Here is a 19,882-nt window from a genome sequence, read left to right as displayed (position 1 = left end):
TAGGACAGGGAGGAAACTAGGTCTGCTTGTTTGCTGGACCTCCCTCTTGGCTACCCCCTGAATTCCATTGTTCCCTTTTGTTACCCTTTCCCTTCCAATTCTGATCACTAGACTGGGGTCTTTGATTCCCCACTGTCTTGTCTTCTATCTTGATTGGTTTGTGTTGAATTTGTTGTGCCTTGATGCTGTTCAGATAGTTCTCAGCGATTAATGCACTACTGACCAGTTCTTCACCAGTCTGCGGGCGGTGAGTTCCACTACTCACATTAAGTGCTATCTCTGGTCTCAACATTCGGAGCATCAATCTGACTCGTTCTTTCTCTGTACTTACTAGCTTTGGGCAAAGACGAGCTAGTCTGTTGAATCTCTTTACCACTTCTTCCACTGACAGGCCACCATGTCGGAATTCTATAAACTCCTCATAATGTTTATTGGTGATCCGTTGGCAGAAGAATTCTTCGTAAAACTCTGTCTCGAAGTCAGCCCAGCTCATCTGATTGACTACTCTCTTGCTCTTAACTCTCTCCCACCACATACGAGCATCTCCTGATTGGCAGAAAGAGGCACACTTGATCTTCTCGACTTCTGGCTAGTCAAGAAGCTCCATGGTGCTCTCCAATGTCTTAAACAAAGCCTGGGCATCCCAGGACTCAGTCGTGCTTGAGAAAGTTTCTAGCTTCAGCTTCAGCCACTGTATCAGGTATGCTTCCTATCTTCTAGGTGCAGTGGGGACTTCCAGGGCGGCTGGTGGAACCTCAGTCACCACTGGAGTCTCCACATTGATAGTTGGAGGAGTGGGAGGGACTGGCTGCCAATTCGCCATCAGATTGACGATCACTTGGTGCTGCTCTACCACTTGTCTCTGGAGTTGAGCAACAACTTCAGAGAGATCAGGTTCAGTTGTTCTGGACTCTTCGTTTTCCTGTGATCGATCTTCAGTACGAGCAGTACGGGAACGTCCTCTTCTTAACATCTAGTTATGTAGAAAGAGGAAACTAAGTAAAATTCTTGACTTTAAACATTTATGAGTAAGCACTTCTAAACACCTCATTATTCTGCAAATATAATCAAATACATCTAAAAATTTCTCTTTACTGTAGAGAATAAGAAAAGCACACTAAAAAAAAAATTAACTACTTTCTAACTTGAAGACGGCAAGGGTGGTGCTGATGTGTGATGCTGGAGAATAGGAACTGCTCTGATACCAACTTGTAAAACCCCACCCTCACTACTAGTCTGTGAGGGTGGAGTGCTATTGGACTACTAACTTAACATAATTAGAGTTGTTCACATGTAAATATCAATACATAAAACTCTCTAAACATGCAATTAGTGACAGCGGAAAACTTAAACAACTCCTCCTATCATACTCACAAGCATATGTTCACAACCAACACTACATATCAATCTGAACATGCTAAAAACATATCAACTAATCTGAACATGCATGCAAAATTAACACAACTCAATAGTGAGACTAATATGCATAGCAATTCTAATGAGAAAATTCTAAATACATAAAGTCATTCTATGAATTAAATCATCTACATAAATAAACAATCCCAATAGTCTAAATACAAAATATATTAATAAAATCTTTAACTAAATCCCAAGGCTTCTATAGTCTAGGCATCACACATCCATCCGCACCTCCTTGTCGCCTTCCTTTGCTATAACTTTTCCTTTCCTTTATCTGCAGTAAGAGGAAAATGCATCTATAAACAAAATTGCTTAGTAAGCTCTATCTATCTCACAAAACTCGAATGTGCATGTAAACTGGAAGAAATAAAAAAAAACTGAATGCTCAAAGAAGATACTACTCATGCTCATCTAATAGCAAAAGAAACATAGCATACTGAAATACTAAACATGTAAGCAAATCTAAACAACATGTCAGCATATAAGAAAATTAAACTTGCTGAATTATAAACTTATGTGAAGCTTATTTCACTTGTTTAAAAAAACATATACTTTAATACTTCAAAATAATAATAACTTCTTTCTTGGACCCAGGCGTAGTACCATTGCGCGCTCCCTAATAGAAACTGGGGTAGCGAGCCACCATTCCTATAAGGGTAAAGTCCTCGGTCTTACCAGGGCCGAGACCTCGGAAACGGTGACTTGGATTTGTTTAAAGACAACCTCGGAAGTCGGGTACTAGCCTCTCAAAAATAAAATACTTGTTATCTTTAATTACTTCTAATATATAATGCCTCGGCATTTCTTCAAGCACTAAGCGTGCCTTTGATCCTCAACTTCTGGAACTTGGGATCAAATCAAGACCTTGGTCTTTTCTTGCTTATAATTACTCATAAATGCATATGTACAAAAGTCCGAAAACATGGTAAGAAACTATTCATATGACAATTTATTCTAATCAACAAGAAATCTATCTATATACTCGGAATAAGAGGTAGTTCGGGTTCTGTAAAATAGCAAAGGAAACAAAAGAAAACTCGAATATGATCTGCACTAAAATTCTGCACTACAAGGAGATCTATACTGCACTAAAATTCTGCACTATAAGGAGATCTAAACTGCACTAAAATTCTGCACTACAAGGAGATCTAAACTACATTAAAACTTCTAAATTGATTTCAATTATTTCAGTTTCCCCACTCATCTAGTATCAACAACTGTTTTCTAAACTTTCTGTTTCATCATCAACATGATCCATTTATAATTAGGAGAATATTTATTCCAATTTGTTAGTATGAATAAACACTAAAATCTCTTATTCCAATTGTTGGAAGAAAATTGTTAACTTCTCTTGAATACCTTAGTTATCCAAATTGTACATATATTTTGAACAGTTCAAAAAGTAATAGCGATAACTTCAATAGTTACACTCCTAAAAGCTTCTGTAACCTTAACGTTATGAATAACTCTTTCCTCAATGCTATATTTTTCAAAGTGTTAATTAAATAATCTGAAAGTAAAGTTTCCATCCTTAATTTACTTCATCAACATTTGATCATCATCTTTCTGAATCTAATATTCCCTTAAATTTATGCATTTTCTTCCCATAAATTAATCAATATGATATCTGTCTCCATTCATAGTTTCAAGGTTATTACAGAAATTACTATATGCTAAAAAACTTGTTATACTTACAACCTTTTTGACTGGTTGAACAAATTTATTCAGTTATAATTCTCTGTTATTTAAACAACTTTGAATATCTTTAAAACACGTCCTCAGAACACAGCTTATGAACCATCACAACAAGAACTCAGAACTTGCTTACCCATTTCTATTCGGAAACCAAACCAATCGAAGGAAACTACTATTACTGCAGGTGAGAGCACTTACCTTGGTTTCTTGGACTCACAATTGAGAAGAGGAGCTGCTAGGGTTCGGAGAAACTTAAAGATCCAACCTTTCCTTCGTGCCTATGGATTCCCACGACAAGGAGGTCTCTATTCCGTGAAGAGCCCACTGGATTTGCCCTTCGCCAGCCGCCGGGGACGAAGCCCTAGCATCGGCTTCGTCTTCCGCCCGAGCACCGCTGACACCGCGCACGAGAGAAAGGAGAGGAAAGGGGGTTTAGGTCACGGCAAGCTAGAATGTTGCTAGCCTATGTAGCTTTTAAAGGTTTTAAGTTATATCAAATGGATGTTAAATCAGCTTTTCTAAATGACTACATTAAGGAAGAAGTCTATGTTAGTCAACCACCCAGATTTGAGGATCTAGAAAACCCAGCCTATGTATTTAAGCTAAAAAGGCTTTATATGGACTTAAACAAGCACCTAGGGCTTGGTATAAAAGACTGTCTAGTTTTCTAAAATCAAAAGGGTTTAAAGAAGGAAAAATTGATCCTACACTTTTTATTAAATCCTTTAATTCTGATATTTTTATAGCTCAAGTCTATGTTGATGATATTGTATTTGGCTCAACTAACTCAAAATTTTTAAAAGAATTTGTAACTTTAATGGAAAATGAATTTGAAATGAGTTTAGTTGAAGAATTAAATTATTTCTTAGGTCTTCAAATTATACAAACTAAAGATGGTAACTATGTACATCAAACTAAATATACAAAAGATCTTATTAAAAAATTTGGTATGGAAAATTCAAAAGAAATTAAAACTCCTATGGCAAGTAACATTAACCTAGATAATGATGAAAATGGTAAATCTATTGACTTAAAGCTTTATAGAAGCATGATAGGAAGTTTACTTTACCTAATTGCAAGCCGACCCGACATTTTATTTGCAGTTAATATGTGTCCCCGTTGCCAAACTTATGCGAAAGAGTCCCATTTGTCCTTGGTTAAACGAATTATTAAATATTTAAAAGGAACTGTCAATGTAGAAATTTGGTACCCTAGAACTTCACATTTTGACCTAATCGAATACTCTAATTCGAATTACGCCGGGTGTAAGTTGGATAGAAAGAGTACAAGTGGAGGATGTCAATTGCTAGGTTCGTCTTTAGTTAGTTGGTTTAGCTATAAGCAACAATGTGTTGCCTTATCTACCACTGAAGCCAAATACATAGCAATGAGTGAATGCGTAGCTCAATTGCTATGGATGTCTCATACATTAAAAGATTTTAATCTAGATTATAAGAATGTAAAAACCTATATTGATAATATAAGTTCTATAAACCTAACTAAAAATCCAGTACATCATTCTAGAACTAAACATATAGAGGTTAAACATCACTTTATTAGGGACCATGTGTCAAAAGGGAATATTGAACTAAATTATATAGAATCTAAATCTAACTTGGCAGATATTATTACTAAACCATTACCTGAAGTAGAATTTAGTAATCTAAGATGACAATTAGGGTTGTGTTTTATAGAATAGTTTTTTATTTTGAAAATTATTACTTAGTTTATTTTTCAAAATATTATTTTTATAAAAATCCCTCTTTCAAATTTTAGCTTTCAAAAACTCTTTCAAAATTTTTAATTTTCTGGAGTAGCTTAGGTTCTACCATAGAATTATATGATCCTATAGTTCTAAGAGCCAGCATCTCACAAGCACAGTAGGATCGCTTGTTTGATAACTTAGAATGAGTGAGATGCTTAGGATTTAGCCCTAGATTTCAGATGCTTATGTTAGTGTATCGCTATAAATCTGGACTTTAAACAACATACATAAATCAATTTGAGTTAACTAGCTAGTAAAAACCTAGTTAGTACTAAATACTCAAATTGACCAACCTGAGTCTATTGCTACTATCTTGTGGTAGTTAGCTGTGTACAAAAGTTGGACATTTCATCATAAGGACATTTTTAGTCTTTTTGCCCATGCTTGGACTTTTAGGTTGTTATCAATTCTAGAGGGAGCCTTGAACTATGCATTTTTCAAAATTTTTGAAAATCCTAATTTTTATTTTTCAAAATATTTATATTTTTACACTTAGTAAAATTCTTTCATATTTTTTTACTTTTAAAAGTGTTCAAAATTATTTTTTGAAAATCTTTTTCAAATTCTTTTATAAACATTTTACATTGAAAGTTGGTTTTAGAAATTTTAATTTAGTAAAATTATTTTACTGGTAAAACTTTACTCTCTTCAAAATATTTTACTTAGGAATACTTTTCAAAATTTGGTCTCTTTAATATTATTTTTAACTTAGTAAATATTTCCCTTTTTCAAAGTATTTGTTTAACTTAGGGAAATCATTCTTTTCAAAATTATTTTATAGTTTTTTTTAACTTAGTAAAATTTTCAAAATTATTTTATTTTACTTTTGAATATCAAAATTACCTTTTCATTTTCATGTAATTTTTGAGCACTTAGTTGAAATTGTTATACATTTCAACCCTTTTGGATTGTTGGTCTTCCCATATTTTTGATGTGTGTGAAAGGGGGAGAGATAGTCAATTCAGGGGGAGCTGTTCAATTCAAGGGGAGAATTAAAAGTTAAATTGCATGTTTATTTAATTGTTGCATATTTTTTTACTTAACTTTGAACCTTGGTTGTCAAACATCAAAAGGGAGGAGATTGTTGGTGCAAGTTGCACCAGAATCAAACCTAAGTTTTGATGTTGTCAAAGGTTCAAGTTAAGTCTTGTTATGATCTAACAAGTTGATTGAGTGTGCAGGATGTTTACTCAACCGAGAAAGATCTAGTTGGAGGCTAGGTAGGAGAAATCTTAGCAGATCGTGGAACCCAGATGCAAGTCCAAGAAGGTCAAGGGGACCTGGAGCTTGGCAGTGTGATCGAGAGGTCTGGAGGACCGAAGATCAAAAGAAAAGTCCTGGGGAGCCGATCAAGGTTGAGTGAAAAGTCCAAACTAGATATAGAGAATCAAAAGTTTAGCAGGTAGGTTGAGATAAACAAACTGGAGGAGCAACAGTGAGGTCAGGTTTCCGAAGGGAACAACCTTAGGTCGCTGATCCAACTAAAGAAACCGGGAAGATTTTCAAATTGAGATCAAGATAGTTTTACTATCTTTCATATTACTCATGTATTTTATATTACTATGTTGATCTCGGTTTTGCAGGGTATTTTGCTTAACACTATTTTGCAGGTTCTGCCAGATCGATCGACCGAACCACCTGATCGGTCAACCGAACCAGCCAAGTTCAGTTCAGTATTCAGATCGAACCAAAACAGAGTCCGAACCCAATCAAAGCATGATCGGTCGACCAAACAGTAAGATCGATCAACCGAACCATGTTGACTCAACACAGAACAGATCATCAGCATCGATCAGTAGAAAAAGGAAAAAGGCTGATCGGTCGACCGAACCAGAGGATAGGTCGACCGATCTAATCAACATTAATGGTGCAATAAATAAAGATCTCGGCAGATTGCAACGAACAAGGAAAAAGCTGTTGGTGCGGGTAGCACTAACGGTCTAACCCAGGTTTTGATGAATGACAAATAGGTTAAGTTAGTTGTGTTGTTGTCTGACACTTTGATCAAGTGTGCAGGAAAAGTCCAGCTAGGTCGACGGGCTGACCGGATAGCTGGCGAGAAGTCCAAGCGGGTCGACGGGCTGACCGGACGCTTGGCGAGAAGTCCAGCTAGGTCGACGGGCTGACCGGATAGCTGGCGAGAAGTCCAAGCGGGTCGACGGGCTAACCGGACGCTTGGCGAGAAGTCCAGACGGGTCGACGGGTTGACCGGACGTCTGGCAGGTAAGTGAGGTAAGTCACTGGAGGGGAGTGATTGTGAGGACGCGTTCCCGGGAAGGGGACATTAGGCGTCGATCCGGCTTAGATCCATTTCGGATGTCTAAGTCGAGATCGTGACTAGATTCCGGTCTCGGAAAGATGGAATCTAAGTCATACTATCTTTATCTATCTGTTGAACTTTAACTGTGCTAACCATTTGTTTTACAGGATATATATTTGCCTCGGACTAACCTTGTTTTGCAGGAAAAAGGAGTCTTTTCTGGAACAAGGTGGTCCGGGCGCCCGGAGGGGATCCGGGCGCCCGGAGGTCCGGGCGCCCGGAAGGGATCCGGGCGCCCGGAAGGCGAATTTTATCCAGACACCTCGTCGCTACGTGGAGCATCTAGATTTGAGCAGTTACGTCACACTCCAAGCGCCCGGAAGGGATCCAGGCGCCTGGAACAGCATATAAAAGAAGCCCCAGACAGGAGCTTCAGAATCAACTTTGACTGAGAACTCTTCTACTGATCTTGCTGCTCGACGTTCAAGTGCGACGTCAACGACGCTCTGACAAAAGTGCTCTTCTGGTTTTTGTTTAATTTTTTCTTTGTCGGTATTGCTTTATTATTACTAGCATCTCTTGTACTTTTTCTGTAATCATATTTCGATCTGCTAGTGATTACCCAACGAAAGTGGTCAAGGACCACGGGCCTTCGAGTAGGAGTCGTCACAGGCTCCGAACGAAGTAAAAATATTTGTGTCTACTTTATCTTTTTCCGCTGCACTTAAACTCTTGTTTTCTTGAATCGATATTCACCCCCCCCCCTCTATCGAATCTAACGGTCCTACAAGTGGTATCAGAGCAGGTACCGCTCTGATTTGGTGCAACCACCAATCAGACAGGGGTGAATTTTTTTTTAATTAATTTTAAAACTGGTGTTTCAATAACTTAATATTTAACTAATTAATTTAAATTAGTGCAACACGAATCTAGTTTTTTTTTCTTTTTCTTTCCGCACTACTAATCCAAGACCAAGTCTTGGGATATTTTTTTTCTTGGTTATTTATCTGTGCACAGAATGTCCCAACAAGAAGGATTCAGCACAATGCGACCTCCACTCTTCAACGGGGACGACTTTCCTTACTGTAAGAAGCGCATGGAGGTCTACCTCAAGACATACTTCGACCAGTGGATGAGCATTACAAAACCTTACAAAATTCCAGTGGACAACGCCGGGAATCTAGTGGATCCTGAAGACTGGACAGCAGATCTCAAGAAAAAAGCGTCAACAGAAAACAAAGCGATCAACACTCTACAGTGCGGACTAACAAGAGAAGAGCTAAACAGAGTCAGTCCACATAAGAACGCTAAAGAATTATGGGACAAACTGATCGAGCTGCATGAAGGAACAAGCGACGCTAAGGTAACAAAACGAGACCTGCTTTTAAATAAAATTTTTAATATAAAAATGCAGGAAGGAGAAACAGCGAATCAACTCCACGCGAGGATCAAGGACATCCTCAACGGGCTCCATGTGATAGGCCACCAGATAGAGAACAGAGACTTGATAAGGTACGCATTAAACGCCTTTCCACGTAATAGTTTGTGGGCATCAATAGTGGATGCCTACAAAATTTCTAAGAATCTTTCTAAATTAAAATTGGATGAACTTTTTTGTGAATTAGAATTGCACGAACAAACTAATGCTGGAGCCGAGAAAGGTGTAGCCTTATTTACAGGTTCCTCAAAGAAAAGCAAGCCTGAACTTGAAGAAGACTCCGATCAAGATTCTGAAGACGAAGAACACCTGGTGAGCTTGGTAAGAAAAATGTTCACCAGGAGAAAGAGGAGCTTCAGCAAAAAGGATCTTCAAAAGATCAGCTCTCCCTCAGAACAAAAGAACGTGACTTGCTACGGCTGCAACAAAAAGGGACATTACAAGAACGAATGTCCAAAACTAAAGTTCGACAAACCAAAACCAACCAAAAAGAAGGCACTCAAAGCAACGTGGGACGACTCCTCGGACGAATCGGAGGAAGAAGAGCAGAAACATCAGAGCCACCTCGCACTGATGGCCCGCGAAGCCGAAACAGATAACGAGTCGGAAGATGAAGACGGGTCTGAACCCGAAACAAGCCACGAGTCCGTACTCGTTTCCGAAGGCCCGAATGAGGTATACTTTAATTTAAACAAAAATTTTTTTAGAATTATTTCCTGTTTAAATAGCAAATTAACTAAATTAGAAAATGAAAACAACTTACTTCTTGAGGAAAATCAAAACCTCAAGGAACAATTAAAAAATTCAAATCCAACTCAAGATCTAACACTTGAGGAGGAGAATTTATCATTAAAAAATGAAATAAACAATTTAAAGGAGATGTTAGAAAAATTCACAACAAGATCAAAAAATTTAGACTTAATCCTAAATAATCAAAAAGCATGTTATAATAAAACCGGACTAGGATATAAGTCGAATTCAAATAAAACCTTCAAGTCATTAATAACCCAATACAAGTCAACCAATCTAGCTTGGGTTCCGAAAGCGTGTCTAACCACGCAAGTAGGATTTAATCAATATTATATACCTAAAGAAAAAATACATTATATAAATAAACCAAACCAAAATCCAAAATATAAACCTAAATCAAATTCAAAATCTAAACAGTTTAAAAAACAACAAAATTATCACCAAGTTAACTATAACTATAAAAAGAATCGACACAAGCCTAAAATCAAAACTTAAATTAATGGCCAATAATTCAGGGGGAGGCTCCAGAATAGCTGGCACCTCCAAAACTAACTTACCCGATAGGGTAACCCAAAATTTACCAACCCGGCAGGGTAATTAGGATTAGTTAAAAAAGAGACCAAGTTTAACTTGAAACATGGTACTGGGGAAATTTTTGGATGATAGTACGTTAGGGAAACTTGGGCATCGCATGTCTAGAAAGATATGGTTTCGATCTGGTGCATTTGGCCAAGTGGAACTGACCGAAGCTACCCTTAAACGAATCCTAACCAGTTAGACCAAGATTTAGTACTAAGTTCCGTGGATAGGACTATTCGGAAAACCTCGAAAGGTTGGTTACTTCTAATGATGTCCTTGTGACTCACCAAGCTTAGAAGTTTATCTGAAGAATGTCTATTTGTGGAAACCAAAGCTAAGTCTGAATCTAACACAAGTTAAAACAAAACTCTGTAATCAAACTAATTTCATCTCACAAAATCATAGGATTCCCTGATTGATAATATAGATCGGGTGAGATGAATAAGGCTTAAAAATTAATTTCAAAATTTTAATTTTAAACTTAAATTAATTTTAAAACTTAAAAATTAATTTCAAAATTTTAATTTTAAAACTTAAATTAATTTCAAAATTTTAATCTTAAACTTAAAAATTATTTTCAAAATTCTAAACTTAAAAATTATTTTCAAAATTTTAATTTTAAAAATTAATTTCAAAACTTTAATTTTAAACTTAAAAATTAATTTCAAAATTTTAATTTTAAACTCAAAAATTATTTTCAAAACTTTAATTCTAAACTTAAAAATTATTTTCAATTTTAAACTTAAAAATTATTTTCAAAATTTTAATTTTAAACTTAAAAATTAATTTCAAAATTTTAAACTTAAAAATTATTTTCAAAACTTTAATTCTAAACTTAAAAATTATTTTCAATTTTAAACTAAAAATTAATTTCAAAATTTTAATCTTAAACTTAAAAATTATTTTCAAAATACTAAACTTAAAAATTATTTTCAAAATTTTAATTTTAAAAATTAATTTCAAAACTTTAATTTTAAACTTAAAAATTAATTTCAAAATTTTAAACTTAAAAATTATTTTCAAAACTTTAATTCTAAACGTAAAAATTATTTTCAATTTTAAACCTAAAAATTAATTTCAAAATTTAAATCTTAAACTTAAAAATTATTTTCAAAATTCTAAACTTAAAAATTATTTTCAAAAGTTTAATTTTAAAAATTAATTTCAAAACTTTAATTTTAAACTTAAAAATTAATTTCAAAATTTTAATTTTAAACTCAAAAATTATTTTCAAAATTTTAATTTTAAACTTAAAAATTAATTTCAAAATTTTAATTTTAAAACTTAAATTAATTTCAAAATTTTAATCTTAAACTTAAAAATTATTTTCAAAATTCTAAACTTAAAAATTATTTTCAAAATTTTAATTTTAAAAATTAATTTCAAAACATTAATTTTAAACTTAAAAATTAATTTCAAAATTTTAATTTTAAACTCAAAAATTATTTTCAAAACTTTAATTCTAAACTTAAAAATTATTTTCAAAAATTTAATTCTAAACTTAAAAATTATTTTCAATTTTAAACCTAAAAATTAATTTCAAAATTTTAATCTTAAACTTAAAAATTATTTTCAAAATTCTAAACTTAAAAATTATTTTCAAAATTTTAATTTTAAAAATTAATTTCAAAACTTTAATTTTAAACTTAAAAATTAATTTCAAAATTTTAAACTTAAAAATTATTTTCAAAACTTTAATTCTAAACTTAAAAATTATTTTCAATTTTAAACCTAAAGATTAATTTCAAAATTTTAATCTTAAACTTAAAAATTATTTTCAAAATTCTAAACTTAAAAATTATTTTCAAAATTTTAATTTTAAAAATTAATTTCAAAACATTAATTTTAAACTTAAAAATTAATTTCAAAATTTTAATTTTAAACTCAAAAATTATTTTCAAAATTTTAATTTTAAACTTAAAAATTAATTTCAAAATTTTAATTTTAAAACTTAAATTAATTTCAAAATTTTAATCTTAAACTTAAAAATTATTTTCAAAATTCTAAACTTAAAAATTATTTTCAAAATTTTAAAAATTAATTTCAAAACTTTAATTTTAAACTTAAATTAATTTTAAAACTTAAAAATTAATTTCAAAATTTTAATTTTAAAACTTAAATTAATTTCAAATTTTAATTTTAAAACTTAAATTAATTTCAAAATTTCAATTTTAAACTTAAAAATTAATTTCAAAATTTTAATTTTAAAACTTAAAAATTAATTTCAAAATTTCAATTTTAAAACTTAAAGTAATTTCAAAATTTTAATTTTAAAACTTAAATTAATTTTTAAAACTTAAATTAATTTCAAAATTTTAATTTTAAACTTAAATTAATTTCAATTTTAAAACTTAAATTAATTTCAAAATTTCAATTTTAAACTTAAAAATTAATTTCAAAATTTTAATTTTAAAAACTTAAATTAATTTCAAAATTTCAATTTTAAAACTTAAATTAATCTCAAAATCTTAATTTAATGCATGCTCGAAAGACTAACTTCAAAATCCTACTTACTGTAGGAAACCAAGTGGATTTTGGACAGTGGTTGCTCCAAACATATGACTGGAGATCACACCAAGTTCACTCAACTCACTTACAAAAGCCTAGGAACAGTTGCCTTTGGAAACAGCGGCAAACTCAAGGTAATTGGTATAGGTAATATTGAATTAAAATCAGACTTTATAATTACAAATGTCTTACTTGTCAAAAACTTTAAATATAATCTTCTAAGTATAAGTCAATTGTGTGATACTAGGTATAAGGTCAAGTTTCTATCTACAGAATGCTCAATCAAACATCTAGATAATCCTACCATAAGCCTAAAAGGTTTTAGAAAAGACAACATCTATGTCGTCAACTTACCCATTTCTTCCATTAAGTGCTATTTAACACAAAAAGAAGAAACTTGGTTATGGCATAGGAGAATGTCTCACACCAACTTTAGAAATATAAGTAAACTAAATGGACTTGTAAAAGGCTTACCGAAGTTACCTAACTTAGATTCAACTATATGTAATGCTTGTCAACAAGGAAAACAAACTAAGTCAACCCACAAACAAACAAATCAACCACAAACTAACTCAATCTTAGAACTTCTACATTTAGATCTTTTTGACTCCCATGGAGTCAAATCCATTAATGGAAACTTATACTGTTTAGTAATTATAGACGATTACTCTAGGTTTACTTGGGTAAAATTCTTAAAATATAAAGATGAAACTTTTGAAATTCTTACAAATTTTTGCAAACAGATTGAAAACGAAAAATATATTAAAATTAAAAGAATTAGGAGTGACAATGGGGGAGAATTTAAAAATCATAACTTTAACAGTTTTTGTCTAGAAAATGGTTACCATCATGAGTTCTCATGCCCTAAAACCCCCCAACAAAATGGAATTGTAGAAAGAAAAAATAGAACCCTACTTGAAGCTTCTAGAACAATGTTAAATGAGTATAACCTACCTAAATACTTTTGGGCAGAAGCCGTTAGTACAGCCTGCTATGTACAGAACAGAACAACAATAAATAAAAATATTTTATAATAAACAACCAAACATAAAATACTTTAAGGTATTTGGGTGCCCAGTTTTTATCTTAAATACAAGAGAACACTTAGGAAAATTCACCTCCAAAATTGAAAATGAAATTTTTGTAGGGTATTCCCTAAATAGTAGAGGCTACAGAATTTACAATAAGGTTACCTTAAAAATTGAAGAAACTACTAATGTAAAATTTGAAGAAACTAAACAAGACATAGGATCTACACAAACACCTGAGTTTGTTCCAGAAACCAACCAAACTCTAAGTCATGAAGAAGAGGAACAATATCAGGAGGATCAACCTCCTAGAACAATAAGGATTAACCCAAATCATCCAACTGATCAAATAATTGGTGACCCAGAATTAAGAGTTCAAACCAGATCATCGTTTAGAAACCTAAGTCAAATTTCATTAATTTCAAAAATTGAACCCAAAACTATGGATGAATCCCTACTGGACCCAGATTGGATCATAGCTATGCAAGAAGAACTAGCCCAATTTGAGCGTAATGAGGTCTGGGACCTAGTTCCACCACCTAAGAATAAGAAAATAATAGAAACAAAATGAGTATTCAGAAACAAACTAAGTGAAACTGGGGAAATTACTAGAAATAAGGCTAGACTGGTTGCCAAAGGATTTAGTCAAGTTGAAGGACTTGACTATGACGAAACATATGCCCCAGTAGCCAGATTAGAATCCATTATAATGTTACTAAGTTATGCAGCCCATAAGGGATTTAAACTATACCAAATGGATGTTAAGTCTGCCTTTCTTAATGGACTAATCAGAGAAGAAGTTTATGTAGGTCAGCCTCCTGGATTTGAAAGCTTAGAACACCCTGATTATGTTTTTAAATTAAAGAAAGCCCTATATGGACTTAAACAAGCACCCAGGGCGTGGTATGAGAGGCTAACATCTTACCTAACATCTAAAGGATTCAAACAAGGTCAAATTGACCCAACCTTGTTTGTCAAATCATTAAATACAAACATATTTATTGCACAAATATACGTGGATGACATAATATTTGGCTCAACAAATTCAGAATTTTTAGAAGAATTTATTAATCTAATGGAAAAAGAGTTTGAAATGAGCTTAGTAGGAAAACTAACCTATTTCTTAGGATTACAAATCAAACAGACAAATGAAGGAAACTATATCTCTCAACATAAATACACCAAAGAATTACTTAAAAAATTCGGAATGGAAAATACAAAAGAAATAAAAACACCGATGGCTGTAAACACAATCTTAGATAGTGACCCAAATGGAAAACCAGTTGACTTAAAATATTATAGAAGTGCAATAGGTAGTCTACTGTACCTAACTACCTGATATTTATTTGCAGTTAGTATGTGTGCTAGATACCAAACTTGTGCTAAGGAATCCCATTTGACACAGGTTAAAAGAATTTTTAGATATCTTAAAGGAACAACAAATGTAGGAATCTGGTATCCTAGGATAAGTAATTTTGAACTAATAGGGTATTCTGACTCAGATTATGCTAGATGCAAATTAGACTGCAAAAGCACAAGTGGTGGATGCCAATTATTAGGTTCATCACGGTTTAGTAGAAAGCAACATTGTGTTGCTCTGTCTACAACTGAGTCAGAATACATAGCTATAGGCGAATGTGTTGCACAAATATTATGGATGATGCATACTCTAAAAGATTTCAACTTAAATATCACAAATGTAAAAGTATTAATTGACAATATAAGTTCAATTAACTTAACCAAGAATCCTGTGCATCATTCAAGAACCAAACATATTGAAATTAGACACCACTTCATTAGGGATCATGTTACTAAAGGCGACATTGAACTCAAGTACATTGAGTCCAAATCAAATTTAGCTGACATTTTTACAAAACCTCTCCCTGAAAGTGAATTTAGCAACTTACGACGAAAATTAGGGATGTGCTTAATAGACTAGGATCTTTTAAAAATACTTTCAAAAATGATTTTACCAACTTATAGGTTAAACTTGTTTGTTTTCAAACTTTCCATTTTTAGACTTTCGAAAACAGTTTTGGCCTTAGACTAGTTTTACATCCTTAGAAAGCATGTACCCATAGGACTAGTTTTTTTGAGCATCTCACCAACACTCTAGGTTTACCTTGCTTGTGTTTGACAAACATAGAAAGGGATGAGATGCATAGGCCAAAAGTCTGGACTTAAGATGCTTATTTCAGTGCATCAGCATAAGTCTGGACGTTAAATACAATTCAGATATTAATCAGATTAAAGTTCATCAGTCAAGTCAAACACTGATTGATTATAATCTGACTAACCAAGTGAAAGCTACTATCTTTTGATAGTTAGTTAGTACCTAATTGGTTAGACAGCTGGTTAAAGTTAAGTATCAGGTTCAGGGGGAGGAATTAATTAAAAATTTCCCTTTATATAAAATATTTTAAATGTTTTCTTAAAAATTTCTTAAACCTACTTTTGAAAACTAACTCTTATAAAACTAAGTTGTTTTTAAGAATTGAGTTTTACTTTTTATTGAAAATTGATTTTGAAATTAGATTTAACTTAGTTTTGAAAATTGTGGAAATTAGATTTTTCAAAACATACGTTTACAAACTAAGCTCAAAGTTTGTGAAAATCAAAGTTTAAAAATCAATTTTCAAAATCAACTTGCTTAAAATTGTGAAAATTTTTTTAAAATCAACTCAAAATTGTTTCTTTTAAATCACAAACTTTTTATCCTTTTTACTTAGTTTTTGAAAACTCAACTTTTCAAGTATTTTAAACCATGGTTTTGAAACTAGTACTTTTGAACTTTAAAAGTTTAATTTTTTATTTTACTTTATCAAAGTTAGTTCTCCCAAACTCCTTTGAAAACTAAAAGTAAAGTTCAAAATCAATATTTGCAAACTGAAATTTGATTTGCAAAACTCAGTGTTGAAAATTATGAAAGTTAGATTTTTCAAACTTAAATCATTGTCAAAACTTAAGTTTTAATCGTTTACAAATTTAGTTGTGAAAAATAAATCAGTTTTGGAAAAATAGGTTTTTCAAACTTAGTTTTGGAATTTTTGGTTTTGAAAACTTATGTTTGAAAAAGCGTTTCAAAGTTGAAACTTGTTTTGAAATTTAGACCTTATACACTTATGTTTGTAAATTTAAATCTTGAACTTTTTTTTAAAAACTACTGCTTTATACAAGTTTTCAAAACTTTATACTCCCCCAAGTCAACTTGATCTTTTCTTGGATTGAAAAATTGTACTTTTGTCCTTAAATTCTGAACTATGATCGTTTAAGTGTTATTCAGTAACTCTACACTATGATTGTTTACCCTTGTTCTTTTTGATGATGCCAAAGGGGGAGGAGGGTTAGGTGGTTAAGTTAGCTAAACCAATTTGAAAACACAAACTGACTTTAAAACCACACAAATGCATGTTGTTTCGTACATATACTTTCACTAACTTAACCAGGTTGTCATTTCATCAAAAAGGGGGAGATTGTTGGTGCGGGTAGCACTAACGGTCTAACCCAGGTTTTGATGAATGACAAATAGGTTAAGTTAGTTGTGTTGTTGTCTGACACTTTGATCAAGTGTGCAGGAAAAGTCCAGCTAGGTCGACGGGCTGACCGGATAGCTGGCGAGAAGTCCAAGCGGGTCGACGGGCTGACCGGACGGTTGGCGAGAAGTCCAGCTAGGTCGACGGGCTGACCGGATAGCTGGCGAGAAGTCCAAGCGGGTCGACGGGCTGACCGGACGCTTGGCGAGAAGTCCAGACGGGTCGACGGGCTGACCGGACGTCTGGCAGGTAAGTGAGGTAAGTCACTGGAGGGGAGTGACTGTGAGGACGCGTTCCCGGGAAGGGGACATTAGGCGTCGATCCGGCTTAGATCCATTTCGGATGTCTAAGTCGAGATCGTGACTAGATTCCGGTCTCGGAAAGACGGAATCTAAGTCATACTATCTTTATCTATCTGTTGAACTTTAACTGTGCTAACCATTTGTTTTACAGGATATATATTTGCCTCGGACTAACCTTGTTTTGCAGGAAAAATGAGTCTTTTCTGGAACAAGGTGGTCCCGGAAGGCGAATTTTATCCAGACACCTCGTCGCTACGTGGAGCATCTTGATTTGAGCAGTTACGTCACACTCCAGGCGCCCAGAAGGGATCCAGGCGCCCGGAACAGCATATAAAAGAAGCCCCAGACAGGCGCTTCAGAATCAACTTTGACTGAGAACTCTTCTGCTGATCTTGCTGCTCGACGTTCAAGTGCGACGTCAATGACGCTCCGAAAAAAGTGCTCTTCCGGTTTTTGTTTAATTTTTTCTTTGTCGGTATTGCTTTATTATTACTAGCATCTCCTGTACTTTTTCTGTAATCATATTTCGATCTGCTAGTGATTGCCCAACGAAAGTGGTCAAGGACCACGGGCCTTCGAGTAGGAGTCGTCACAGGCTCCGAACGAAGTAAAAATATTTGTGTCTACTTTATCTTTTTCCGCTGCGCTTAAACTCTTGTTTTCTTGAATCGATATTCACCCCCCCTCTATCGAATCTAACGGTCCTACAAAAGCTTGTTCGGTCGACCGAAAGGCATGATCGGTCGACCGAACCATTAAAGGTCAGTTAATGTCACAGATCGAGCCAGCGTCAGACTCCAGCCAGGAAGGAAGGAAGGAGCGGGTTCGGTCGACCGAACACCCAAGGTGTAACACCCCACCCTCCTCACTACTAGTCTGTGAGGGTGGAGCGCTACTGGACTACTAACTTTACTTAATTAGAGTTGTTCATATGTAAAGATCGATACATAAACTCTCTAAATATGCAACTGATAGCAGCGGAAAACATAAACAACTTATCTCTACATTCTACTCCAGCATATGAACACAACTAAAACTATACATCAATCTAATCATGCTGAAATATATGTATTAATCTGAACATGCATGCAACCATTATACAACTCAGATAATAGGTCTAATGTGCATAACAATTTAAATGAAAGAATTCTAAATACATGGCAATCTTAATAAATTCTTATGCTAAATCCCAAGGCTTCTATAGTCCAGGCATCACACATCCATCCGCACCTCCTTGTCGCCTTCCTTTGCTATAACTTTTCCTTTCCTTTATCTGCAGTAAGAGGAAAATGCAACTATAAGAAAAATGCTTAGTAAGCGTTATCTAACTCACAAAACTCGAATATGCATGTAAACTGGAAGAAAACTAAAAGCTAAATACTTAAAAGGGAATACTACTCATGCTCATCTAATAGCAAAAGAATCAAGCATACTGAAATGCTAAGCATGTAAAGCTACTCATCTAATAGAAAACAATAGTAAGCACAATCTAACAACATGCTAGCATAAAAGAAAACTAAACTTGCTGATCTTTAAACTTATGTGAAGCTTATTTCTTTTGTTTAAAAACTTATACTTTTATACTTCAAAATAATAATCAATCTCTTCTTGGGCCCAGGCGTAGTACCAAAGCGCGCTTCCTAATAGAAACTGGGGTAGCGACCCACCAGTCCTACAAGGGTAAAGACCTCGGTCTTACCAGGGCCAAGACCTCGGAATTGGTCACCTGAATATGTTTAACGACAACCTCGGAAGTCGGGTACTAGCCTTTCAAAGTAAAATATCTTAATTACTTCTTCTTTAAATGCCTTGGCATTTTAACAAACACCTTGTGTGCCAAAATCCCTAAAGTCTTGACTTTGGTATCTACTTAAGGCCTTGACCTTTTTCTTTCTTTCCTTTATCTTTCTTATACTTTTCTTAAACTCAAAATACTGTAATACTTAACTAGATCTGATCTAGGATACTTCACAAAATCTGCACTATAAGCTTAATTAAAATCTGTACTATAAGCTGAATTAAAAATCTGCATACTAGCTTAATAAAAATCTATATACAAAGCTTTACAAAAACTTGCATATACGTATAACAAACTAAAACTGGGTACTCAACAAACTAAAATTGGAAGTTTAAGGAAAACCATGCATGCTCAATGAAAATAGCAATTAAATAAAATCTGCATTTGCTAAAGGAACAAAAGATCTAACTTGCTGAAAGAAACTAGATACTTAATGAAAAATAAAATCTGCATTGCTTCATTTGTTGTGCACAAACAAACTACATGATAATCAACAAGTCTATGCTTTCTCATGTTCAGCCAAAATAGCCGAATTGCACAGCAACCCTAAGGGAGCTACTCGTGCACCTTTTCTTTGCATACCAAAATTCTGCACTACAAGGAGATCTATACTGCACTAAAATTCTACACTACGAGGAGATCTAAACTGCACTAAAATTCTGCACTACAAGGAGATCTAAACTGCTAACAAAATTCTACATATATAGAGGAAACTAAAGCTAAATGCTTTAATGAAATCTGAAACTGACATACTAAACTTAAAACTATAATTGCAGGTTAAAGGATCACTAACTGTAACAACCCACC

The sequence above is a fragment of the Zingiber officinale genome, chromosome 5A (assembly GCF_018446385.1).
Source record: "Zingiber officinale cultivar Zhangliang chromosome 5A, Zo_v1.1, whole genome shotgun sequence".
Classification (NCBI taxonomy): domain Eukaryota; kingdom Viridiplantae; phylum Streptophyta; class Magnoliopsida; order Zingiberales; family Zingiberaceae; genus Zingiber; species Zingiber officinale.
Note: the sequence above shows the minus strand (reverse complement) of the source record.